The sequence below is a fragment of the Caretta caretta genome, chromosome 3 (assembly GCF_965140235.1).
Source record: "Caretta caretta isolate rCarCar2 chromosome 3, rCarCar1.hap1, whole genome shotgun sequence".
In the NCBI taxonomy this organism is placed as follows: domain Eukaryota; kingdom Metazoa; phylum Chordata; order Testudines; family Cheloniidae; genus Caretta; species Caretta caretta.
Window position 1 is genome coordinate 169,188,914 of NC_134208.1, and position 27,240 is coordinate 169,216,153.

The 27,240-nt window shown below is 40.7% G+C and overlaps 1 protein-coding gene across 4 annotated transcripts in view; it reads left to right on the forward strand.

Annotated features, from left to right (window-relative positions):
* KCNH1 (potassium voltage-gated channel subfamily H member 1) overlaps nucleotides 1–27,240 on the forward strand; it is a 314,873-nt gene that overhangs the window by 231,625 nt on the left and 56,008 nt on the right. The window lies entirely within an intron of this gene.

Consider the following 27,240-nt stretch of genomic DNA (forward strand, 5'->3'; position numbering starts at 1 on the left):
TTGCAAAGTAAAGCTAGAGAGTCTCTCTAGAGGAGGGAAGAATTTAAAATGATCTAACCAAAGGTTGTCAGATTTCTGACAAGTTGATAATATGGAACAAGATAAATTGCTTAGAGTGAGGGGTTTGAAACCAGGGTAACACCTAACAAGTAGGACATTTTCAAAAGTAGGGGGCTGTGGTAAATTTGTGCACTAGCAACTGGAGAGGTGCGCACACGCAGGTGCTCAGGACATGTTTGTGCCTATGTCTGCATGTTGTTTTGACTCAAGTTACATGCCCACCATATTTTTGAACTTTGTCCCTATGCGCTGTGTACTGCCTTTTGTTCATATGCACAACTCCTGTGGTGAATAGGTGGCCAGAGAGGTTGTGTGATTGGTGAAGGAGGGGGGAGAGGTTGAGGGGACAGAAAAGAGAAGCAAGGAGAATCCAGGGAAGGAGCAAGAGAGTCTGAAGAGGAAGGATGAACAGGTGGTTTAGGTGCTAGGCTGGGACTCAGGACACCTGGGTTTAAATCCCTGCTCTGCTGCAGGTATCCTGTGTAACCTTTGGCAAGTCACTTAGCCTCTCTGGGCATCATCCTCTGTTCCCCATCTTACACTAATATTGATCCCCTGCTATAGTGTATACTGCACTGTAGAGTAGGCAAGCCATCCCCCAGCTAAAGCACTTGAAGCATGTTTTATTTTTCTCACACCACATATTTCACATGTTTTTAAAACCGATGTGAGTACCAAGTCAGAGCCCATTTTGCTTTTTATCTGTTTATTTAGGCATTTATTTTTTTTAACCAGATTCTGGATACACATTTCAGAAATGCTGTGAAAATGCACCTGCTTTCAGCTCAATAGACAGCAATTAAATTCAAATAATTAGGCAAGTAAGAGGCCAAAGGTAATCCGTACACCAGGTAGAAGGAAGAAAATTACTTCTTGTAGCCTTCTCTTGTCTCCAGTTTTATGCTTTTATTATTTTACTTGCTGTTTTAAAAACAAAAGCCAAAGTATGTCTAGTTAAAGCGTAGGCATAATGTCACTTAGCAATAATGTCCAAGATCATTGAACAGGGTAGAGAAAGCAGAGGGATTTGTTCTAATCTCGGTTGTTAATTACACTGCATTGCTGACCTTCGCAGGCATTCTTTCCCTGATTCCAATTAGAAGGATGCAGCAGCTGAGTGATGAGTGGGTATATCAAAGCAGGCACCTTATTGTTTTTAAATCAAAGGAGTGTTATTTTTTTTTCTTTCTTTCCTTATGTAACCATGTGATTTTAAAAAAAACCTAATAAATACCTTTTCCAGCTATGTTCTCCAAACATTTTCACTGCACCTTGCGTCGTGGGCAACAGGAGTCTCCTATTATGAGGAGATTGCCTCTGGATGGGTGTGCACTTTGAGATGGAGTCAGATCGGTTTTGCTAGTGTTGGGAAAAGCAAGCGGGTTTCATGAAAAGCTAGCAGAAGATTGGGGAATGGTACAGAAACACCAAGAAAGGGGAGGTGTTTGAAATAGTGCAAGGAGAGTTAAGCAAGAGCAATAGGATGAAATTAAGTAAGGAACATTTAAAGGGTATGGGCCAAATTCTGCAATGCTATTGCTCTGGAGAACTCGTATGTCTGGAAACACACCTGCTTGCATTGTGCGCCATAGAAATAACTTCCCCAGATCTCTACAGAGGAGTGCAGAGGTGTGGAAATGAGCATGTTGCTCACTAGTTGGTGGTGTGGCATTGAGTGGATAACTCAAACTCTGCTCGTTGGCTGCCATCTCTTCCCTGCACATAACTAGCTTGTAGCTGGCCCTGGGCAGGCACTCAGATGTTCAGCAGCTGGGGGCCATATAAGTACCTAGATAAATAGATAGCTACCCCTTCATAAATTGCAGGGGATGGACATCCCTGTCCTGCTGTGTTTCAGTATGGGCTCAAGCAAGCAAAATCCTTTGCCTTGTGGTTTGCTCATTTATTTATTTATTCAGTGTTGGGCCCAGTAACAGGAAGAATTTCCTAGAGTATTCTTGGCTGCTAATAGTGAAATGTATTAGTCTGTGAAATTCCATCCCAAAAGAAGTGTAAAGCCATGTGAAATTAGAATGGGCAGAGCACTGGATCATACCCTGTCAGGAACAATCTTGCACAGATTGGGAGATGGACTAGCTGATCCAATTGGCCTTTCCAGTCTCTAATTTCAACAGGTCTATAAATGGGAAGGCAAATCCCCAGTATTTTCCAGGTCCTATGAACTGAAGTGGGACTATTGTAATTTTATCTGTACAATCTATAATTATATTGTAGCATGTCAAAATTGCATTGAGGACGTGGATTTTATTTCCATGTAAGATAGGGATGAAACATGTGGCACAGCCAACTTAGCAGAAGCCCAGGTCCATACTATGGTTGTTGAATATTTGACAAATATATGGTCCCTCATCACACATGCTGCAAGTATTTAGCTGGGTTTTAGTGTTTAGCTCTTTCATTTGCTTCTAATGAGAAGTTGTGATCAATAACTACTATGATCAGAAGTTATTTTGCTTTTCTGTTTTGTGTGTGTTGCTGCCAATCATACCCCATTTGGCTGCATTGTAAACATGAGCTAACATCTATATCTATCAGATGCCAAGAATGTGTTGCGGGCAAGTGTGTACCAATAGAGGAGGAGGTGTTTCCCCTGGGGTCATTGCCACCTGTCTGGTTTTTCACAATGCAGCCAGATTTTTAAAGCTGTCACTTGCTGTTGGTTCAACATCAAACCTTGCTTATTAGCTGACCTTTGCATTGCCAGGTATTGCATAGAGAGTTGTGAAAAGCTTATCAGTCTGCTTCTGAACTGCTGCTGACCAACTCTCTGTCTGCCTGTCGAGTGATTTACAGGAGGGCCTGCTTCCAGTGGCACTGACTTAGGAACCAGTCCTTAAAACAAGCTCTCATTGACTTAAGGCGCTGGTTTAGTTATTTAAAATTTATCACCAGTTTCCCTAGGGCAACACTACACTTGGATTTCACAGAACTAAACTGAAGAATTTAGTTGATGAGGTTGCTTCATAAGAGCTAATACTGGCAGGGAACAAGATAGGCTGAATTAATCCGTGGTGGAGTTATAATGGGGATGAATTTGGCCTGATGTGTTTTTGCTGTGATCTAAACCTCTCATAATCTTTTCTGAGCGAGGGTCTGACCATGCACCCTTTCCAGTCAATGGCTACCTTCCTACTGGTCAGTGAACAGATGATCTAGCTTGAAGTTCTTACAAAAATGTACAAATTCTCTCCCTGCTTCAAAGCGAACCTTTCATTTAACTCACAGGCCAATTTTATTTCTACCCAATAGTCCAGGTTCCTTCCCCACTCTGAACTCTAGGGTACAGATGTGGGGACCTGCATGAAAAACCCCCTAAGCTTATTTTTACCAGCTTAGGTTAAAACTTCCCCAAGGTACAAACTATTTTACCTTTTGTCCCTGGACCTGTATTGCTGCCACCACCAAGTGTCTAACAAAAATAACAGGGAAAGAGCCCACTTGGAAACGTCTTTCCCCAAAAAAAATCCCCCCAAGGCCTACACCTCCTTTCCTGGGGAAGGCTTGTTAAAAATCCTCACCAATTTGCATAGGTGAACACAGACCCAAACCCTTGGATCTTAAGAACATGAAAAAGCAAGCAGGTTCTTAAAAGAAGAATTTTAATTAAAGAAAAAGTAAAAGAATCACCTCTGTAAAATCAGGATGGTAAATACCTTACAGGGTAATCAAATTCAAAACGTAGAGAATCCCTCTAGGCAAAACGTTAAGTTACAAAAACAGGAATATACATTCCATTCAGCACACTTATTTTATCAGCCATTTAAACAAAACAGAATCTAACGCATATCTAACTAGATTGCTTATTAACTCTTTACAGGAGTTCTGACCTGCATTCCTGCTCTGGTCCTGGCAAAAACAACACACAGACAGAGAGAACCCTTTGTCTCCCCCTCCAGCTTTGAAAGTATCTTGTCTCCTCATTGGTCATTTTGGTCAGGTGCCAGCGAGGTTATCCTAGCTTCTTAACCCTTTACAGGTGAAAGAGTTTTTCCTCTGGCCAAGAGGGATTTAAAGGTTTTTACCCTTCCCTTTATATTTATGACACCAATCATTTACTAAACTGTAGGTTAATTGACGCTTCTGTGAGGAAAAGTGCTGTTGTTTTAAAAGTGGTCACCTCTTTGGCAGTTAATGCTTTTATAAACCAATATCTGAAATCAGGTTTGCTGTGGAGCCTGCTGCAAATGGCCTGCTGCAAATACTCAGTGCTCGAGTTAACTAGAAAGGATGATTTCCTCCTTTTTCACAGGGAAAAACAATCCATATTTGAAATTTTCCCATTGGGAAATAATTAAGAAAAAACATTTTAAAGAAGTGGGGGCAGAGGGAAAGCTACTTTTCCTCACTGTCAGATTCTTTCAACCAGCACAAGTTGGAAATCAGACAAGGTGTGAAAAAATGTTTTTCTGAAAGTAAGGCAAGGTCTACGCTGGAGACCCAAATTGGTATAACTATGTTGCTCAGGGGTGTGCAAAATCCACCAACCTCACCCCCTCTGTAGACAGTGCTCTGTCGACTGGAGAGCGTCTCTCGTTGACATAGCTATCCTCTCTCTCAGGGGGGGGGGGATTCACTTTGCCGATGGGAGAAGCTCTCCTGTGAGCATAATAGCATCTTCATTAAAGCACTACAGTGTTAATTTAACGCTTTAAAATGAAAATGTTACTTTTAAAAGTGAAAAGTTACACTTTTAAAAATGATTTTTTCCCCACTTCTAAGCTTTTTTTTTTTAAAGAACTTTTTCCCTGGAAAAAGCTTTTTTTAAGAGAGAAGGCAAGCATTCTCCCCCCCCCCCCCATTTAAAATGGAAAATGTTTAAAATACTGAAAAATGTGTGCTCCATTTAAAAAAATATATATATTTTTTTAAATTGTTGAATTTTTCACAAATTTCATTTTGACAAAACTCAAATTTTCAGCAGACTTCTGGCTCTTTTTAATCCATCTAATAAGCCAAATTCTGCTCTATTACACTTGTGCAACTACATTGAAATTATTTTGGTTGCCAGGGTATAACACAGGCAGAATTTACCCAAATGACTTTGGGAAGAGAAAGATAAATGTTCTTGGTGGGTTGTTTTTAAGTTGTTTTAGGGGGTTGGCTGTCTTTTGTTAGGGTTTTTGTTTTTTGTTTGTTTTTTTTTTTTTTGGTTATTGCTAGATTACCACATTGACGTTTTTGTATCTGGAACTAACCAGTTAAAGCTTTGCTTGTATTGCTTTGCTTAGAGAGGAGAAAGTTATGGAAGTAGATGCCAACTTCCTTGAGATGATTGAAGAGATTTCTCAGTGTAGAAAAGTAAGTGTAACTGACAGCCAAGATCAGTGAGACAAAGTGGGTGAGGTAATTTCTTTTATTGGACCAACTTCTGTAGGTGAGATAGGCTTTTGTGCCACACACAGCTCTTTGTCAGGTCTGGGAAAGATACTTCGAGCATCCCAGCTAAATGCAAGATGGGGCAGATTTTTTAGCATAAGTAGTGAGCACATATTATAAGGGACCATTCAAGGTAGAGTGGCCCATTAATAGCTCTGCAGTTATAGGACAAAGGGGGATTATTGGGTTACATATTGCTGTAATAAGAAATACATCCATTGTATCTATTCAGTCCTTGATTTTTAGGGTCTAGCAGAGTTATGAATTTAAGTTCCCAGGCTCAGCTTTTGAAAGTGTTGTGCAGGTTTCCTTTGAGTATGGGGACTGATAGGTCAAATATAGGGTGATTGCTCTGTGAAGCATTCACCCACAAGCGACAGGGTATTTTTGGTCTTTTATCATTTTCTTGTGCAAGTTCATTCGAGAGCATTGATTGTCTGGTTTCTCGCACATAGTTGTTGTTGGGGCATTTAGTGCACTGGATGAGGTACACCTCATGTTGTGATAACATGTGTAGGACCCATGGATCTTAAAAGGTGTGTTGTGGAGGGTTTGATCATTGCAGCAGTGGAGATATGTCTGCAGGTTTTGCATCTGTTGTTCTGGCAGGGTCTGGTGCTGCTTTGAGTTTTGTGTCCTGGTTTGTGGGGAGCTTGCTTCTGATGATGAGCTTAGAGAGGCTGGGGGGTTGTTTGAAGACCAGTTTTGGGGGTTCAGGAAAGATTTATTTCAGGATGGGTTCCCTATCGAGTATAGGTTATAGTTGTTTGATGATACCCTGTGTGGGGTGGTAGGTGAGAACTAGGGCCGTGTGGTAGGTGAGAACTAGGGGCGTGTAGTTATTTCTTCATTGAAGCAGGTTCTCTCAGGTTATTCCATGATGCGATCTACTTCCCTGGTGGAGTATCCTTGTTTGGTGAAGGCAGATTTGAGCGTGTTTAAGGTGCATAACCTGGACTTTTTTGTGTGAGGATATTCTGTGGTATATGAGTGCCTGGCTGTAGATAAATTGGCCCCTAGTTGTTACCTACCACCCCACACTGGAAATAAAAGTCCTATGAGGGCAGAGATGTTAATGGGCCACTCTACCTTGAATGGTCCTTACAATATGTGCTAACTACTTACGCTAAACAATCTGCTCCATCTTGCATTTGGCTGTAAAGCTCAGGGTACCTTTCCCAGACCTGAAGAGCTCTGTTGTCTGTCTCTAAAGCTTGTCCCTCTCATCAACAGAAATTGGTCCAATAAAAGGTATTATCTCACCCACCTCGTTTGTGTAGAATCCAATGCACACCGCAAGAGCACAAGTGTATCTATTTAATAAAGGGCAGATCTGTATCACTTAGTGATCACATTTGCATTTCCTTTAAAAAAAAATCCAGTTCCATCCTGTGATGGTCTATTGTTTGCAGTATTTAGCCTTTGAGAAATCTGCTCACATTATGAAAGAGGTGAAATCTATGCTTGTCTGTCTTCTAGTTTTGAGAGGTTAAATTATGATGGCTTTGCGTTCATAAAGCACTCTCCCTTCCTGACCCCAGAAGGTCTTTTACGTAATTAAAATGTAAACCTTGTCTTATTATTGGACCCCAGTTTATTTCTAGGAGCACGTTACATATATCAGGGTTCAGTGTCTACAATGCAAACAAAATGAAATAGAGTTTTGTGGCCATGCCTAAATTATCATTATATTGCATATTAATTGCAATTCTTGCCAATTTTTCACACTGCTTGCCCAGGATTGTTTGGGAAATTTGTGTGATTTTGCTATTTCCCACCAGAAGTGCTTATATGGGCATGGTGGGGAGATAACATTAAGGAAAAATGTAGAATTATTAAACCATAGAGAATGACATTAAAAAGACCCGACATAAAGGTAGCCTTTTTGTACTTGTTTCAGGATAATCTAACATAGCAGGCATTATGTTGTACATACTTTTTCTTCAAGGGTAAATCGTAGTGCTCATAATAAAAGCAATTAATGTGTTTTCATGGATGTTGGTTAGATATTTATTATACCGAATATGACCACTTGCCTAATGATAGGCTCTGACACTTGCAATTAATTAAACCTCTATGTAATTCATCAGTATTGAAATGAAAAGGCCACTCACTGCATTATCTGCTGACTGATTTATTCATTTTTAAAGCATCTAACAATATAGCAGCTAGGCACTTAGTAACTAAATTAAAACAATAATGAATTAGTTAAACCCATCTACAGTGGATAACATTAAAATTACAACCCTTTTTCTCAAGAATAATAAAAACAAAAATCAGACAAAAGCGAAATGACGTCAGAATGTCTTACAGTGTTGTTAGACTGGAACTTTGTGCCAAGGGAGCAAATTCCAGCAGTAATGCCCTCAAGTGGGGAAAAAACCCCTATGCCTGTTATGGAGTATTTGGAAGCCTTCTAACAGATGTTACTGGCTGTGACGGTGTATAGTGACTGAGCTGGGTTCCACACCATTCAGGTCTTTACAAATCATTGCCAATACCTTGAATTGCAACCAGAAGTGAAAAGAGAAGCCAAGGCAAGAGTTGAATTTGGCTGCTCTATGTGCTTGTAGTGTCTCATCTCACTTGGAACACAGGCAGCTGCATTCTGAAGCAGTTGGAGATTCGGAATGAATACAGGGCATTCCAGTAGTACAGCCTTGAGGTGATGTAGGGTTAGTCAACCATGCCCATCACTCAGCACCAACCCTTGTCTCCTTTCATATTCTCCCCTTTTCCTCCCATTCTGACAATGACTCTACCCTTGACTGCCCCTTTCTTTCCATCCCCCACTAACACCTCTATGCCATCTTTCATATCGCCCCCTACCTGCACCACCAATGAACTTCAACCATATTCATGAGGCGGCCACCTCTAGTAAACATGATTTCTGTATTGTGCGTTTCCCTTCTTTTGTCATCCCAACAAGAGTTGTAAATGCCGTGTGAAGAGTAGTGTAGTATGGGAGTAACTATGGTAATTGAATAATGTAATGTGAAGCATGGGGCTATGCTAATTCCAGTGTTAATCTTTCAGGCTGAGGATGTGAACTAGACCTTTCCAGAAATCTGGCCAGACTCTAGAGTGGGATATGTGCTTGGGTACCCGATTGTTTAAAAATGCTGTGCTTTCTCCCTGACAAATTTCATCCATCCGTGCTTATTAATCACTACCCACAGGAAATATTGGTCTGTAATGCTTTACAGAAGTCCATTTTACAGAAGTCATTTTATCTTTGAGTTGCCTGATGTGGCAGGCACCTTTTTTTGGTGAATTCATAAAACAACCAGATATTTAAAACATTCATGAATTGTTAGTGTCCAATGTATTAGTGCCTCGGGGTGGCAGTAATTTGTGTTCTCTTCTCGGATATTTGCCATAACTATAGACTTTATTCTACGACTGTTCTGGGTGTAGAAAGAGAAGGTGCCTGAGAAGTGGGAGCTTCTTCCAGATATAAGAGAAGGTACAAAATTACAAATGTGACTTTTTTGTTCATGGTCCATACAACACTGTGATAAGAAAGAGCTTTGTATTGGTGGGGAGGAATATTGCATGATGCTTGAGGGCTGGGAAGAATGATTCCACTAACTACCTCCCTGGGAGCTGAAGTCATTGGTGTTAGTTAAAATGGATTTGTTTCCTTTCAAAATGTACTTCACCATGATTGCTAACCTCTTATAGCACTCTGCTTTTACTTTAATCCATTAATTTTACAGTTTATTATAGGAGCTCAGTGTTTGTATCAGTTTTCAAGGGCTTCATTGACTTCATTTATCTACAGCACTGAAGTTTCCTACCCTTTGTTTTGTGTGCATGGTCATTAATCATCGCTTTCACCAAGTTATGTTAAAAAACCACAGTGTAGTTTCACTGGGCACCCTCAAAAGTGGAAAAAGTTTGGAATTAAAAATACAACAAAAGTAATTTATTTTGATGTTTTCTTTAAACCAGACACCTTTAACTTAGCCTGTGGAAGGAGAAAGGGGTTTGAACAGCTGCAGACAGGGTTGAAGAACAACACTGGGAACCCGTACTAGCTCTGTGTGTGTGTGAGTGAGTGAGTGAGAGAGAGAGATTTATTAGTACTTGAAGGAAAATCTGATCTGATCTTGGCACTGCCGAATGGACTGTGAACTAGCCAAAAAATAGCAGCACATAAGCAATAAAGTTCTTCCTGTATTACCCCTCTTCCTTCCTCCATTTCTTTCTGTCATCTGATGATATTTTAGCCTCTAGGTTACACTGAAAAGTGAACAATGCACAGAATCCAATCATAATGCAGAAACATATCTTCATTCTGAAACATCTTTACATCAGTGATGTTATTTGCCTTTGTAAACACACTTGAGACTGGCTTAGTTAAATTGCTGGAGTGGTCAGTAATACATCTGCAGATCTACTTCAAGGCAGTTTCCTTGGTGTTGCCTTTGAGTAATTCATGTTTTAAGATTAAACGGCTTTTCCATTTACTTTTTTTTACATTTTTTGTTTGAGACATTTATACCTTTTGCTTCCATTAAGAAACAAAACAAATATTCTCTCTCCTATATTTTTTGAAGCACTATACTAGGACTTTGATGTCTATATGCAGGTTCTCTAGATCCTGGATGACCTTGTGTTTGCCTCCTTCCCTGCCTATACCACACTGTCACACTAAACTCTGGACCACGAAAACATCCACATAAATGATGATGATGCCATATGTTAATAAAGGAGCTTGAGAAGAAACTGTGCTGTGTTGCTTAAGCTCTGCAGGACTTGTCACTTCCTCCTTCCTACTGGAGTTAGGGTTCAGGGACAGGAGCCCGGCAGATCAGAAATCGTCTGTGGAGCTGCATGAGCATCTGCAACCATGGTTGAAGAACAACACTGGGAACCCCTATCAGTGTAATGATGCAGAGCTTTTAATCCCCATATTCCATCTAGCCCAGCCCTGCAAGGTGTTCCCATTTCCATGCCCTTCAGTTGTTGGCTATGATTCCAGGAGTTGGGGCTTCAGGAAAGATACCCAGTAGTACAAGATTACACAATAAAATGTCAAGAATTGCGGTGTCGCCAACTCTTTGATTTTTTTTTTAAATGTGTCTCTCAATATTTGGTGTTTTTTTTTTTAAGGCCCATCATCTGAAGACAAGCAAATGTGACAATCACAGCTTTTAAAAAGGAAGCTTTAAGCTCTCTTGGTTGGGTAAAAAAAGTTTGAAAATGTTGGACCCTAACATTAAAAGCAAGAAGGCAAACACGAACTCCAAAATTGTTGTTTAGAAAAATCTTGTGATTTTTAAGCCAGTCTGAGTAGTTAGCATTACTGGCATCAAAACACTAATGTTCCCTTATTAGCGGGAAGAAAGGAAACAAGGCAGCAACTTTCTTTGTATTAGCTCCTTTCTTCATATTTCTTTTCAGTGTCTCTAATTGGTCTTCTGTACTTTGTATCCCCAACATCGCTGAAGTCTTTAGAACAAGCTGTTTTGTAGGCAAGCTGTGGCAAAAAAGCACTAGACAATTTTCAAACTTTAATACCCATTTTTTTCTGCCTATCTTTAGAATAGCTTGTCTCAGTAATCTCAAATATGGTTTAAAAAAATTGTGCGCTTGGTCACAGCCCACATGTGCCACATTTCAAGTTGAAAGAGTATTTATTGGGGATTTTGTAGGTAGGAGCAGCAAAATTGGGTTTACAATGGAGTGGATTTTGCTGTTCTATTACGTAGATATCACCTTTTGCTGGATCATTTTTCTGTACTTCTGTATGTTAATGTGGTGTACTTTTATGGGCATCAGATTTAAAATCTTATTAGGCGACTTTAATTGTTCATGGTAGTCAAAAGTTCTACACCTTCATTTGGAATCCAAGCAAGAACTCAGGCAACCATGTGATGCAGTCCTACGCAACAGCCTGCTTTAGGAATGTAGTGTAGTAACAGAACAAAATAATCTGACTTTCATAATCAGTGAGTAGAAATAGCACAAAATAAGAGCCATCTGAAACAATCACACAGAAAAATCTCAACAGTTTCCAAGTAATAGGGTTCTTCTGAGCTGGATTAACTGCTATGGAGCAATCTGATTGCCAGCTGGGCTCCTGCCCTGGCAGGCAAAACTAGCATTTTTTTGTATCCTGTTTTCTTGCCAGCAAGGGGCACTTCGCAGTTTGATCAAGGACAATATGCCCTTCCATCAGTATTTTTCACTTTTTCATCTACTTTTTAAAAACATGATGTTCTTCAAACTTGTCCTGGACTGACTGGCAACTGGCTTGCTAACAATAAGATTTATTTAGCCCTCCCGAGTCCTGGATGCTCATTGGAGTCATCATTGGTCTTATTCCACATGTACCATATGGCTAGCAGGGAGATGAGGTTGAAATGCTTGTGCGAATATGCTTGGGTTGGATTCTGAATTCTGCTGGGTCAGTGTTGCAGCACAGGAGCTGGGTCGCAAAATTTCACAATTTTTCACTCCTGAAGTGTATTGTTACACATTATTGTATTATATTGGCCCTGAGCCTCTTAGAATAGTTAGCTTTCAGCATTAATGGCAAAGTGGTTTCTTTTAGTATAAGTCTGCTTGCTTATTTTTGTCAGGCCTCAGCTTTAGCCAAGTCGCTGTAACCTACACAACAAATGCCCTTTCTGTGTTTGCGTCCATCATTCCTGAATTATTACAGTCCATTTACAAACAGCCTGTTAGTTGTAATTGCTTTCATGAACAATTAATCGGAGTTGAAGCTTCTACATCCTTTTCTGCTTGATTATGCAACAATCTACTGATCATGCAGTGGTTGACTATAGCAGGGGTTCTCAACCTTTTCCTTTCTGGGCTTCCACCTTCCCAAACATGCTATAAAAATGCCACGGCCCACCTGTGCCGCAACAAGTATTTTTCTGCATATAAAAGATTAGGGTTAGCATTAGGGGGTAGCAAGCAGGACAATTTTCGTGAAGCTAAGTTGCTCTGGGGCAGTGGGGTTTCAGCTTTCTGCCCTGGCCCCCAGTGAGTCTAATACTGGCCCTGCTTGGCGGACCCCCTGAAAACCTGCTCGTGGCCCCCCCAGGGGGCCTCGGTCCCCTGGTTGAGAACTGCTGGACTATAGAACAGCAAATTAGGAAGAGAAGGTGGACAGGGCATTTGTAGAATATATAACAGAAGTATCCAAAACACAAGACCTGGGAGTAATGGGGGACTTAAATGACCCAAATATCTGTTGGAAAAGTAATATGGCAAAAAACAAAATTTCCGATAAATTCTTGAAATGTATTGGGGACAATTTTTTGTTCCAGAAAGTGGAGGAAGTAACCTGGGAGGCAGTCATTTTAGACTTGGTTCTGACCAACAGGGAGGAATTGGTAGTGAGTCTGAAGGTGAAAGGCAGTGTGGGTGAAAGTGATCATGAAATTACAGATTTCATGATTCTAAGAAAAGGAAGGCGTGAGAGCAGCAGAATAAGGACAATGGGCTTCAAAAAAAAAAAAAAAAGCAGACTTTAACCAACTCAGAGAACAGGTAAGTAAGGACCAGTGGGAAGAAAAACTGAGGGAAAAAGGAGTGTAGGAGAGCTGGCAGTTTCTGAGGGAAGACCATATTAAAGGCACAACTGCAAACTATTTCAGTGCAAAGAAAAGATAGGAAGAATAATAAGAGGCCAATATGGCTCCATCAGGAGCTCTTTGATCTGAAAATCAAGAAGAAATCCTACAAAAAGTGGAAACGTAGACAAATTGCTAAAGAGGAGTACAAAAGAACAGCACAAACATGCAGGAACAAAATCAGAAAGCCTAAGGCAGAAATACCTAGCAAGTGACATAGAAGGCAATAAGAGGATCTTTAAATACATTTCAGAGTGGTAGCCATGTTAGTCTGTATCAGCAAAAACAACGAGGAGTCCTTGTGGCTCCTTAGAGACTAACAAATGTATTTGGGCATAAGCTTTTGTGGGCTATTTTCCACTCTATGCATCTGATGAAATGGGTTTTAGCCCATGAAAGCTTATGCCCAAATAAATTTGTTAGTCTCTAAGATGCCACAAGGACTCCTCGTTGTTTTTGCTGATACAGACTAACATGGCTACCATTCTGAAATGTATTTAAAGATCCTCTTCTTATTGCCTTCTATGTCACTTGCTAGGTATTTCTGCCTTAGCCTTTCTGTTGTTTTTAAATACATTAGGAGCAAGAAGAAGATGAAGAAAAGTGTAGGAGGAAGAAAGATAACTGACATCAAGAAAGCTGAGGTGTTTAATGCCTATTTTGTTTCAGTCTTCACTAAAACAGTTAATGGTGACCAGATCCTCAATACAATTAATGTTAACAAGGAACACAAGCCAAAATAGGGAAAGAACAAGTTAAAGAATATTTAGATAAGTTAGATGTATTCAAGTCAGCTGGGCCTGATGAAATTCATTTTGGGATACTTAAGGAACTAGCTGTTTCAATCTTGGAATCCTTAGCAATGATCTTTGAGAGCTACTGGAGGATGGGTGAGGTCCCAGAATACTGGAGAAGAGCAAACATACCTATCTTTTTAAAATGGGGAACAAAGAGGACCTGGGTAATTATAAATCAATCTGCCTAACTGGAAAGATACTGTAACAAACTATTAAACCATCAGTTTATAAGCACCTGGAGGATAATAGGGTGATAAAGAAGGGATCCTAGAAATCTGTTTGCCACAAAAAAATGCAGAATGTGTTTCTTACAGAGAATCTTTAGTTTTTACATTTGTGAAAAAATAAAAACATATATTAAGTATTAACTACATTTTACTGAAAGTACCAGTGTCACTTATTCAGTGCCCGCAACCTCTCCCTCTTGTGGTTGATTTTTGAATGTGCTTTAAATTTACATAGCTAAACATATTCCAATAAACCTGCATCTGGCATATAGAGGTTACTCTATGGCATATGGGCATTTGTGTTTTAATGCATTTCAAATTTCTCTTCAGCCTCCAGATGTGAGTAATTAAAGTTATGAAAAGATGCTGAAAATTTTAAAAAATCACCCCTAAAGACCATGTCATGGAGTTTGGCAAGGACAAATTTCATGTTGATGGTAAAGTGCTGTTCTGTTCTGTACTGTATGCAGCAAGGCTGTAGATTACACATTTCAGTTCTATTAATTTTATTTTATTATAATGACTGATGACACTGGTATGTTTTAAACTAGTTTAAAAATTGTAAATATACCAGTAAAACATTGTGTTCAACTGATAGCCATATATATTGTGGCTAGGGAAACTAAAGTTCAGTGTTTCATTTTAATTGTAAAAAAAAAAAAAGGCAGATTTTCATGTTTTATCGGAGAATTTTGGGGTGTTTTTAATCAGGAAAACTAGGATCCCTGATTATAAGAAATCCATATAAGCCAGTATGGATTTGTCAAGAAGTCATGCCACAACACCTAATTTCCTTCTTTCCTACAGGTCTAGTGGATAGGGAGGGAGAAAGCAGTAAGTGTGATATATCCTGATTTTAATAAGGTTTTTAACATGGTCCTACATGACATTCTCATAAGCAAACTAGGGAAATGCAGTCTAGATGAATTTACTATAAGGTGGGTGCACAACTTGTTGAAAGACCGTACTCAGAGAAGTTATCAATGGTTCGCCGTCAAACTGGGACAGCATATCTAGTGGGGTCACATGTGGGTCAGTCCTGAGGAGAGGATGCCTATAAAACTTGCAGATGACACCAAGCGGGGAGGGATTGTAAGCACTTTGAAGGACAGGATTAGAATTCAAAAGGACCTTGACAAATTGGAGAATTGGTCTGAATTAGAAAAAGACAAGTGCAAGGTGCTTCACATAGGAATTAAAAAATCAAATGCACAAATACAAAATGAGGAATAACTGGCTAGGTGGTAGTACTGTTGAAAAGGAACTGGGGGTTACAGTGGATCACAAATTGAATCTGAACTAAGAACGTGATGCAGCTGTGAAAAAGGCTAATATCATTTTGGGCTGCATTAATAGGAGTGTTGTAGGTAAGACAAGGGAGATAATTGACCCTTCTACTCAGTACTGGTTAGGCCTCCGATGGACTACTCTTGCCAATTCTGGGTGCCACACTTTAGGAACAATGTGGACAAATTCAAGATAGTCCAGAGGAGAGCAACAAAAATGATGAAAGGTTTAGAAAATCTGACCTATGAGGAAAGGTTAAAAAAACTGGGCATGTTTAGTCTTGAGAAAAGAAGACTGAAGGAGGAACCTGATAAGTCTTCAAAGGTCAGTCATAAAGAGGACTGTGATCAGTTGTTCTCCATGTCCACTGAAACTGGACAAGAAATAATGGGCTTAATCTGCAGCAAGAGAACTTAAAGTTAAACATTAGGAAAAGCTTTCTAACTATCAGGGTGGTTAAGCTGTAGAATAGGCTTCCAAGAAAGGTTGTGGAATCCCCATCATTGGATGTTTTTAAAAACAAGTTGGACAAACACCTGCCTGGCATGGTCTAGGTTTACTTAGTCCTACCACAGCACAGAGGGCTGGCCTTGATGATTTCTTGAGTTCCCTTCCAGCCCTACATTGCTATGATTCTGTGAATAATAAGGGGTGTATGACTCACTGAAATGGCACTGCAGCTGTAATGTTGCCTTTGTAAACAGGAGGTCTGGCCAAGGAGCATGAAGATACATTAGCAAATGATTCATGCTGTTGTAGCTACCTTTAATGTGTTACATGGCCATAGGCAGATTAGGCTGAATTTAAACAAAAAAAAAGTAAATTTTGAATTTAATTCCATTAAAAGAGGCAAAATCCATTTTATATATAGCATTGTAGGGTTAAATCTGGTGAACTTTTAATCTGTGTTATCACAGTGATTGATGGTATATTATAGTGATTGAATTTATATCCTCTTTTGATAACCACTTGAAATTGTCTGTTAGGTCAGCATTTACAAATACTGAATTTTTAATGCAAAAATTAGTTTATAATGTATTCAAATTTATTCATTAATGGAATAAAAGCAATATAAATAACAGCTTAATAAAACGGAATATCTTTGGTGGGAGGGTAAATCTTAAAGAAGGGAATTTTAAAAAATATTTCCTCCAGGGAGAAAAGAGTTAAACTCAAGACAGTGATGTGTTGATTACTAATATTAACCAAGGTTTTATTGCAGTGAGATTTGGAGATGTCTTGGAGAAAATGGCAGTGCTAGCTAAGATTTTTGGAAAAGCAGGCATGTAATAGAGTAAATTATTTTCTATCATTTACCCGTGACAGGAAAAGTCAAAGTGCTCTGTTCCATGCTGTAGTTATTATAACAGTAAAAATGTCTTGATGATCCATCCCTAGAAAATAAGAAATCTCAGCTAAATATTCATTGAAAGTGGCGGCCCAATCTGCTAGTTTAAATGTATGGTATGGTGTTTTGGCGGTAAAGAAGGCATTACCTTGCAAAAGTAATTACCTTCTTATTGATTGGTAAAAATGAATTGTATTTTAAGTTAGCATATTTAAAGTATGACCAGCTAGTAGTTTATAATTTGGTTTTAACTGCAAGCCTCTTAGTTCTTACAAAAGCAATAGCACTTCATGCATAGAAAGGCAGTGAAGTGTATCCACTTAAATTATTCATTGTGCAGAACACATTTTTCCAACCAGAAGTCTCTTTTGGGGGAGGAGGGCATTTTTAACAGGCTGCTGCATTCTGTAATGCTCTCTGGGAAACGGAACATTACAGGTGTTTGGAAATGCTAGAAAGGGCTGGTAATTTAATGTAATGAAGAGCTAATGTCTAGAATAGAGGCATGTGCACTTTCCCCAGAGTGATGTGTGGCTCTGCAATGCCCTTTACTCAAGGCTGAGTGTACTCTGATAGAAAAGGCCTATAGAACTGACTAGCTGATGATCTCATTGATCTAGGTTGTGTGTGTTGGGTTTCAGAATCATTCTACACAATTTAATGAAGAACTCTATTCCTTTTATAGAATTTTATGGTATGGTCTAAACACCTATAGGTAAGAAATGATTCCCTATCTACTTTGTAACTCCTTAGAGTAATTTCTACAGAGCCCTGACATTTTTTTAGAAGTCTGTTGCTTCAGTCCTCTTAAATGATGTAGGCCTGTTCCATAACAGTAAAGGCCACAAATGATGTCAATATGAATTTCAATGTGTATCCATTACGAGAAGGGTATATTTCAATATTTATGGGCAGTGAGTGGTTGAAATATTGTCCTATATTAATATCTAGATCAGAAAAGATATATTTACAGTACAATGTGGCATGCATTTTTAGACTAGTATTGATACTCTGTCAAGCCATTTGCAAAGGGTCAAATTCTGCTCGGTTACAGAGCAGAGTCTGTAGAAATCTGAAGTAACTCCACTGGAAGAAAATCTCAAAAGAAGAATGGTTTGTACACAGCGTAATTAGCAGGAAACAATGTAGGTGGTCAATGGAGCTGTACAAATGATGATTTTTTTTTTTTGGTTCACTGGCAGTTCTGAAACATTGGAAAAATTGTTTTTGCAAATAAAATGTTTTGAAAGAACTCATTTTGATTTTAGCCATTTTAAAGTTTTTAATAAAAGCAAAGGAAATTTGGAAATCAAGGGCTAGATTCCCAAAGGCACATTCACAAAACTATTAATAGTGTTGCCGCCCTTATACCGGAAAGCTCAATGGATCAAGCACCCCCCTGGGATGTGAAAGATCCAGGTTTGAATTCCTGTTCTGGAACCCAGGTCTCCATTCCTAACCACCAGGCACGCTATAGGATATTCTGCAGTGGACGCTCTGTCTCTCCTGTTGAAGCAGTTCCACTTTGCGTAAATAAATAGTCACTGCATCTGAGAGTGTGAATGAGTCCCTCGTCTGATGGTTATGGCATTCACCTGGGAGTGGGGAGATCTGGGTTCAAGTCCTTTCTCCATAGTGGTGATTCAAACCTAGATCTCACACATCCCAAGTGAGTGCCCTAATCACTGGGCTATTGGGTATAAGGGGATCATCACCACTTCCTCCTCCTCTGTTTTGTGAGTGAAGGCTACATCTCCTTGTGAATCTAGCACCCCAGGCTGAAATGTTTCAATTAGGAAATGTCAAAATGAACTGTGTTTTTTCTGAATCCCCCCCCCCCCCACACCCCACTGAAACAATTTGCCAAAACTGATGCAAATTCGTGATGTTTTCTGGTCAAGTCAAATCAGCATTTTGGGGCAGAAAAAAATTTGGATGAAAAATTTTACCTGCCTCCCATCTGGAGGTAGGCAAAGTTGGGGTGAAGTTGTGAATGGCTCTGATGGCTAGGAGAAGAAGCAATAACTTTATTCAGAAGAGCAGAAGCCAGTGCATGGTTTTAAGGAGAGCAATGATGTAATTAAACAATGAGAAACGGATGTGATCTTCACTGCTGTATATTAGATAGTGTGAGAGTGAGGGAAGCAGATCTTTATACTTGTTGTTAGTTAAGATTTATATTACCATGGCAACCAGAGTCCGTAGTGAGGATCAGGATCCTATTGTACAAGCAAATGGGAAGGCACAAACCTTGTCTGGAGGAGTATACAATCTAAGCAACTTAATATTTAGAATCTTTGTAAATTCAATGAGACATAGTCAATGACACCGAGCTATTAAACTGTCCATTTGCTACTTTGATGCTTCAGTTCAGTCAGACACACATACTTTTTTACCACGTGGAGATCTGTCAACAGTCAAGCAAAAAATGTGCTTGATCCTGAATGCATTAACAATAACTCTTTGGACCTTAATGTAGTGAAACCTGATACCTGAAGGTTACAAAGAGTAAGAAGAAATAAACAGTACCACGCTCATCGGCACCAACTCCAAGGGTGCTCCGGGGTTGGAGCACCCACGGGGAAAAGAATAGTGGGTTCTCAGCACCCACCAGCAGCCTTGCCAGTCAGCTTCTCCCCATCCCCCCCAGTCCCTCATTTCCGCCACTGATCAGCTGTTCAGCAGTGTGCAGGAAGTGCTCTGTGGGGGAGGAGGAGTGGGGGCAGGAAGAGGCAGAGCAAAGGTGGGGCGCACTCGGGGGCGGGAAGGGGAGGGTGCAGAGCAGGGCGGGAGGAGGCTGGGGGTGGGTCGTTGGGGAAAGGGGTAGAGTGGGGGCAGGGTCTGGGGTGGAGCGAGGGTCGAGCACCCCGGGGGAAATTAGAAAGTCGGCGCATCTGACCGTGCTGCTCTTAATAATGAGTAACACAAAGATAGCTGCAGGTGTACAGCTTTTATGACACTGTGGTATAAAACTTCACCTTATTTCTGTTTTATTTAGTCTTTATGCCTTACAGTATATGTCTCTAGGCAAACTCCTTAAAAGGCAATACGCATTAGAAAAGAACTATTTTCTTTCTTAGTAGTTGAGAGAAATCTCCTATGTATTATCAAATCTGTAATGTCATGTAAATAATGTATTATTATTTTTCCCTTAAAATTAGAGTCCTGGAACTGTTGGCAAATTATCTCTGCCCTTGAAATATCATGATGTTAATCTTCGCTGTGCTCTTGAATTTGCACATCAAAAGTTTGCTTTGCAGACAGTCACCGTGGGAGTTGTGATTTCTTTTGTTGCTGACATGGCTGGAAGTTGATCCTGGAAGGAAAGCCACTAGCCCCTGACTTGGCATAATTGGAATCACAGTCTTCTACTGATAATCAGACTTGCAGCAGGCAAACACTTATAGACAAACTTTATTCAAATAGATCCACAGGCTGGTAGAAATTCACTAGTCTGGGAACAGATTTTGTCTGATTAGGACCAGCAACTCTCATCTTGTCCTTGGATCTATCCCCCCAGTGTGTTTTCATGTAGTAGCCTTATGGCAACATGACTTATTGGGATAAGGACACCTTTTGTCCAGTTTAACCTTCACCACCATTCCATAGAAACTTCAGGGTTCTCTTTTCTCTGTAGATGTCTGTGTGAAATGACTAATACTGCAGTATTTTAACAAAACAAGATTTATTAAAATGAGAGAAAATGGAATAAAAATTAAAGAAATGGTTTACTTAACATATCTAGATTTGCCCTTATCATAAACTAAACTAAATTAATAGAGCTTTTCTCTTCCCTGTAGCAAATTTTGACTTTTTGGCAACCAATTGAAAACCTAAATAGTTCAATTCAGAAATGCCTCCATGGTGCCTCATGGGAGTTGTAATTTTCTCCCATTCTCCTCTATCAGACTACATCTCTCATGATTCTCCATGTCCTTCCAGTCGCACCAGGCTAAAGGTTCCCTTTTAAATGTCCTGGTAAATTGTTTGTGGGTTGAGTATTTAAACTACAAGAGCCTTCATTTATTAAGCTCTCATTTAATTCTCCTTTGTTGTTGCTTTGCATGAGTCCCAGTGCTTTGTGCCCAAATGTGCACTCTGATTTGTTCCAGTACTAGATGGTTGGTCCAGAAAAAATCTGTATTTTAATCCTTTTCCTGATTTACCATTTGAACCTTTTTTAATTTCTTAATTTGAGAAGCAGATGGTCGTCTTCTTCTGCAGTGCTAAATTGCCAACCCTCTTCAGAGGCCTCCTTAAATTATCCAGTTTAGTTATTAAGAGTTTATTATATTCACACACTGGCCAATATACTTATTCAAGGACATTTTTGTAAATTGAAATCCTGATATGGTTGTTGATACCAGCAAAGAGAAGTGAAGTTCTCAGACACCTAAATTAACTTGCTGCTGACTTCTGGGGTCAGAGTTAGACCTGTGAATGATAAAGACACACTGTTAAGACTGTGTTGTATTGATCTGTTTTTTTGTCCCCTTCACAAGATTGATCTTGGGAAATTATTTACTAATGTGGTATTTCCCGGACACTATAACCATACTAAGCCATGCATCTCTAAGATATAGCCTTCTTTATCTATCGCAGGGATTGGCAACTTTTGGTACACGGCCCATCAGGGAAATCCGCTGGTGGGCCGGGATGGTTGTTTTACGCACAGCAGTTCACCATTCCAGGCCAATGGGGGCTGCAGGGAGCAGTGCAGGCCAAGGGATGTGCTAGCCGCTGCTTCCCACAGTCTCCATTGGCCTGGAACGGCAAACCGCGGCCAGTGGGAGCTGCAATCTGCCGAACCTGTGGACGCTGCAGGTAAACAAACTGTCCCGGCCCACCAGTAGATTTCCCTGACGGGCCACGTGCCAAAGGTTGCTGATTCCTGATCTCTCCACACAACTAAAACTCTTGTCCCATATCTCATCATCTTGTGTCATGATTACTGCTCAACGTGCTTCTCTCTGGCCTTGAAAAAACCATCTTGAATTGCTCATATCCATTCAGAATGCTGCTGCAAAGATCATTTTCCTGGCCCATTGCTTTCACCATGTCACCCCTCTTTGAATCCCTCTACTGCAGGGGTGGGCAAACTTTTTGGCCTGAGGGCCACATCGGGGTTCCAAAACTGTATGGAGGGCCAGGTAGGGAAGGCTGTGCCTCCCCAAACAGCCTGGCCTCTGCCCCCTCCCACTTCCCACCCCCCTCAGGACCCTCCACCCATCGAACCCCCCCTGCTCCTTGTCCCCTGACTGCCTCCCCGGGACACCCCACCCCTAACCGCGCCCCCCCAACCAACGCCCCCCTGTTCCCTGACTGCCCTGACCCCTATCCACACCCCTGACAGGCCCCCCCTGGGACTCCCACACCTATTCAACCCCCCCTGTTCCCTGTCCGCTGCCCCCTCCCCCCAGAATCCATCCAACCACCCCCTGCTCCCTGTGCCCTGACTACCCCCCCAGGAGCCCCTGAGCCTTATCCACCGCCCGCCCCCTTACCATGCTGGTCAGAGCAGCAGGATTGCCAGCCGCGCCGCCAGGCTGGAGCCAGCCGCGCTGCCCAGAGTGCCGGCGGCACTGTGACCTGAGGCTGCGCGGGATGGGGGACAGCGGGGGAGGGGCCAGGGGCTAGCCTCTCTGGCCGGGAGCTCAAGGGCCAGGTAGGAGCTGCGGATGCTCACCTCTGATCACACCAGTCTCCACTGCCAACTTGTTAAATTTTCAAACAAGCACCTTTGTGTTTTCTCCCACGCTGCCCCACATGTTTGGGGGGTGTCCGCTCTAAACAGATGCAAAGCTGCCTTATTACCCACCTTCAAATACCTCCTAAAAGTCCCTTTGATGTGACAAAAGGTAGGCTGCTAGTGTGCAACGACCACTGCCTAACATACTGACCCGTACTGTCCCATTGTTTATTTGTACTTCCCCGTCAGTCTATATCCATCTGTTGTCTCTTGTCTTATACTAGGGTTGTAAGCTCCTGGGGGCTGGGACCATGTATTTGTACAATGCCTAGCACAATGGTGTCCTGGTTCTGTCTCCTTCCCCCATGGCTACTAGACATGATGATAATACAAATAATAAAATAGCTACCCCAGGCTGTGGTCTCCACCAGACCTCACAAGCTTAGGTGCAGGTGAACATGGTTATTTGGATGGGAGATCTCCAAGGAAATCTCAGTTTCTGAATCCGGACATGTTATTCCTTCTTAACCCAAAGCGTCACTGTGCTGTTGGAAGAGCCATTTTGTTATAAAGTACATCTTGACCATAAATGCTCACTAAGGTGTAGCACTTCTCACTAGTGTAGGGTGTTGGCTCCAGTATGTTGGAAAAATTCCAACCTGAGTAATTGTGTTCTGTCTCCCTAAATTCCCCCTGAATGTGTAGCTGGATAATATGGTATTTTTTTATTTTCTGTCATAAACTTTCAGGAGTATTGCTGTGCACTGTTAAACAGCTGCCCACTTTCACTCCAGAGGTGCCTGAACTTCGGTGGGGAATAAAGTAATTCTGGCAGAGTGCTTGGGAACCTAACAAAGCATTAGTGCAGATGCTATTAATATTTTATTTAATAGGAATAAACTGCTGGCAAGGTTTGGACTTCAGAGATCCACACTTTGTGTTTTAGCAGATTTATATTAATAAGAAACAACCATATTTAGAGTTTTCTTCTTACAAATGATGATAGTCCTTTTAAACCTTGCAGTAGTTTTTAAGCCTAAAGAAATTGAGATGACTGAACAGAGCAGGAGTGGCAGGACATATGGACTTTTAAAGGTTTATTTTTATCTTAGTTGATCAAAAAACATCCTGACAAACATCCCCCTCACCATAACACCAAACACAGCACTGAAAAACTTGACTATCAAGAGGAAAGTTTGGCAGGTGGCAACTGCTGTAGTATCCTTTGATTATCAACCTTCCAGAAAAAAACACTTTAGAAATGTTTCTCTTTGTATCCTGCCCTTAGAAGGAATTTCTTCATTCTGTCCAGAGTGCCATTCCTTCAATCTATGGTTTCATTAAAAAGGGAGAATGCATAGGGCCCTGATTCAGTCCATCCCAATTCAGCAGTGGCTGATCCAACACCCCTTGAAAACAATTGAATTTAAGCACATATTTAAGTACTTGGCTGAATAAGCATGGACTTAATCACCTACTTAAATTCTGTTCTGAATTGGGGAATAGATGACTTCAATGGGGCTACTCAAATTCTTAAAACTAGGTACATGCTTCAGTAGCTTGCTGAACTGCGGCCCTAATCCAGACTGAAGCAGAAGAGTTTACTGTCCATCAGACTAGCAGATCGTATTTTCTGAAGGGAATATCTGTGTACTCTGAGCAAGCACCGTTTAATACCAGAGATAGTAGCAGAGCAGAACACGCTACCTGCACAGGCATGTGCTGAAGATGTGCTTTTGACCCTAAACATAAGGCAGCAAAACTTTTTTTATCTTAGCTATAGGGGCCTACACAAAAACAAATGATTTTAAGAGGTGTTAATCTAGATCAGACCAGTGGTTCTCATTCTGCCATATCAGAACTCCCCTGCTGCCCCCTACCATCTGGAAGGCATCGAACTGGGACAGCTCTCCCATTTAGCAATATGGGATGGGCAGAATGGTTGCAACTCCCAGATGAAGGACCTAAGATCTGAATAGGCAACTGTTAGTTTACTACATCTATAATCTCCCCTTGCCCTTTTCTTAAGTGATATTGGCAAAACCCAGAATTCAAACTCTACAAGACATGTGCCACTAAATTTTGGTGCTTTGAACCAACTTTAGTTTGGTTTGGGGAGCAGATCGAGAGCAGATAGTAAAAGATCCTCAAAACAAAGGGCAGAAAACAGCCATTTCTTATGAAATAGTGAACCAGTGGTGGATTGAATGGCACGGCACTGCAATATTTGTAATAGCCTTTCTTATATAAGTACACACACACACATATACCACAGTATATGTTGTTAAAAAAAATTGTATAAATGCTCCTCTGTGTTACATTCTTTTTGTTTACAAAATTCTATGAGTAAAAGTAACTTTAAATAGATAATTTCACTTGACACTGTTGTCACCCGTTATCTGATACACAACAGCAATGAATTGGTATGAAATTTTGCAGTCTGGCATATAAAACAGTGCGTGGCCCAGCCTGCAATTATGATTTGTTACCAATCACTATGAGATGCCAAAGCACCAGAAGTAATGAATGTGTAGATGGCACTTCTGCTTTTCAGTTTTGAAACTTGTATAAAAATTAGTGCAAAGCTGATGAATTCAGCAGGAAGGACCTGGAGGACAGGTGACAGTCCAAGGTGGAGGAATAACCATAACTGAGATTGCTTCATTTTACATCACTAAAACCAGCTGCAAAGTGACTTAACAATAGCAAAAGGTAGCTGCAAGGGGGTTTCCTCAAGGGATAACACTTGTACCCAGAAATCGAAATAACTCCGCATAAAAATGGTGGAGCAGTGGGTTACGTAAGCAGAAACCGAGTAACAGAAATCTCCCCCAGCCTAGGGGTTCAACCCAGTCTTATGATCCTGGGTGTGGAGCCCTGCCTTACCGCAGGTTGTCTCCTGTCTCTCTTACTCAGCACGTCAATTTATATTCCTTCTCCCTGAGCACCTCTGCAAAGGGAGGGGATTAATTCTTAGTAAATTGGGAAAGGGGTCGTGTCACCGCATCTGATAGCACCAATAATGTGTTTTCTCCATATGAGACACTTTATATATTATCACATTATACTGTGGCACAGCAATACCAAAGTTGTAGAAGCAGGTTCACGTTTTCCTGTTCTTCCTTCAAATGCATCACTATACGCCACCATGAAAGCGTGTTCATACCGAATCTTTACTGACAGTACCACAGGAGGTCGCATACAGCACAGAGGGTGCATTTAGTTGATTGTGTTGTTCAGACAGCATCAGTGTAAAACAGCCAGCAAAGGTAGGTTTCAGTGATAATCTTCATTTATTATTAGAGTTGTAGACCTCTGCCTGTGATTGTTAGTCTGTTTGCTAAGGAGAGAGACGTATAGCCTTTGCAAACTGTCCATAATAATTAGTTCATGATTGGAGAATTTTCCCTGGTGATTACTATGCAGAATCCTGAGTATATTTGTATGGAAGAAATTAACAGTGCTAAATTAAAACAAACTGAACTAATTCTGTTGTTAAGATTGATATTCTATGTATATCTTGTAAACAAATCAGTCTATCTAATGGCACAGTAAACAATATATAAAAATTATGAATGAAATTATTTAACAGTAAGGCAGCAAGCAAATGAAGAACTCCTACTTTTTCATCTGGTATGTATGTTTCAAAGGATAACATATTCCCTCGAGCAGAGAGCTCTAACTTTCATTAAAAGAAAAGGACTCCATTTATTTTGCAAACAAGTTATTTCTTTTCTTGCCTAGGGTCAGCAATCAAATAGGTCTAAAATGACAGGTTCTTTGCTATGGCATTATTCCTTTATTGACATATCCTTCCCAGCCAGGTGGCATTTCTGATACTGCAATTTCAATCCAAGCAGTTCTGCAAGTGGGTTATTTGATGGTTCTGGAAATGGCCATGGTTAAGAGGCTGAGGGTGGGTTTCAAAAAGATCTATCCCACTTTTTTTTTTTTTTTTTAGGGAAATAATTTGTCCACAGCTTTCAGGACCATCTCTGGAGCATACACATTGTGTGGAGAAAGTGGCTAATAGTCCCTCTCTGTATATATTCAGGATGATGCTAAAGGTGTGTGCAAGGCCCTCCATGTGATTTTGAAACTTGCCACGGAAGAGAAACTGGTTGGCTGTTATCCTTTATGTGGACCAGCCATTAAAGGGCGGGATGTGGCACATGCTTTGGCAATGGGTTACACAATGGTTTGTAAGACAGCAGTGGAATGCTGAGAATAAGGATTCTGGAGTTCTCTTCCTGGTTCTGGGAGCAGAGTGTTGTCTAGTGTCTAGAGACAGCGTAGTTCAGCCCACAGATATGGCATATTCATCTTGAAAGGTGGTGTTGATGAGACTTGGCTCTGATATAGCTGAGACCTGGGTTCTGTTACCAGTTCTATCTGAAGCAACGCCTCAGTTGCCTGACTTGTCAAATGGGTGAAACTTGCCTGACTCCTAGGGAAAGGGGCATGAAGGAATGGACTAGGGTCTCTGTCAGCGAAGCAAAGGCTAGCTCTGTTAACAGGGGGCTGCCTCCAGCTCCTTGGCAGAGTTGGGATGTGCATAAAAACATGAAAAGATTCCCCATTTTCTGTTAGTGGAAGTTTAACTCCCTCAAAATAGCTTTAATTAAAATGTTAAATGAGTTTTACAGGGAATAATCAGAAGAGCTACACGGTGGGACATGTGAACTTTCGGGAAAGACATTAATAGAGCTACTGTGGGTAATAAGAGAACCGTCCCTAGCGTTTAATCCTGTTAATAGAGCTCACTGGATCTGGCATCTTTAATGCAACAAAACATTATAGAAAAAGTGAGCTGCTGTCATGGTGAAAGGAGGAGCAGCTGGCA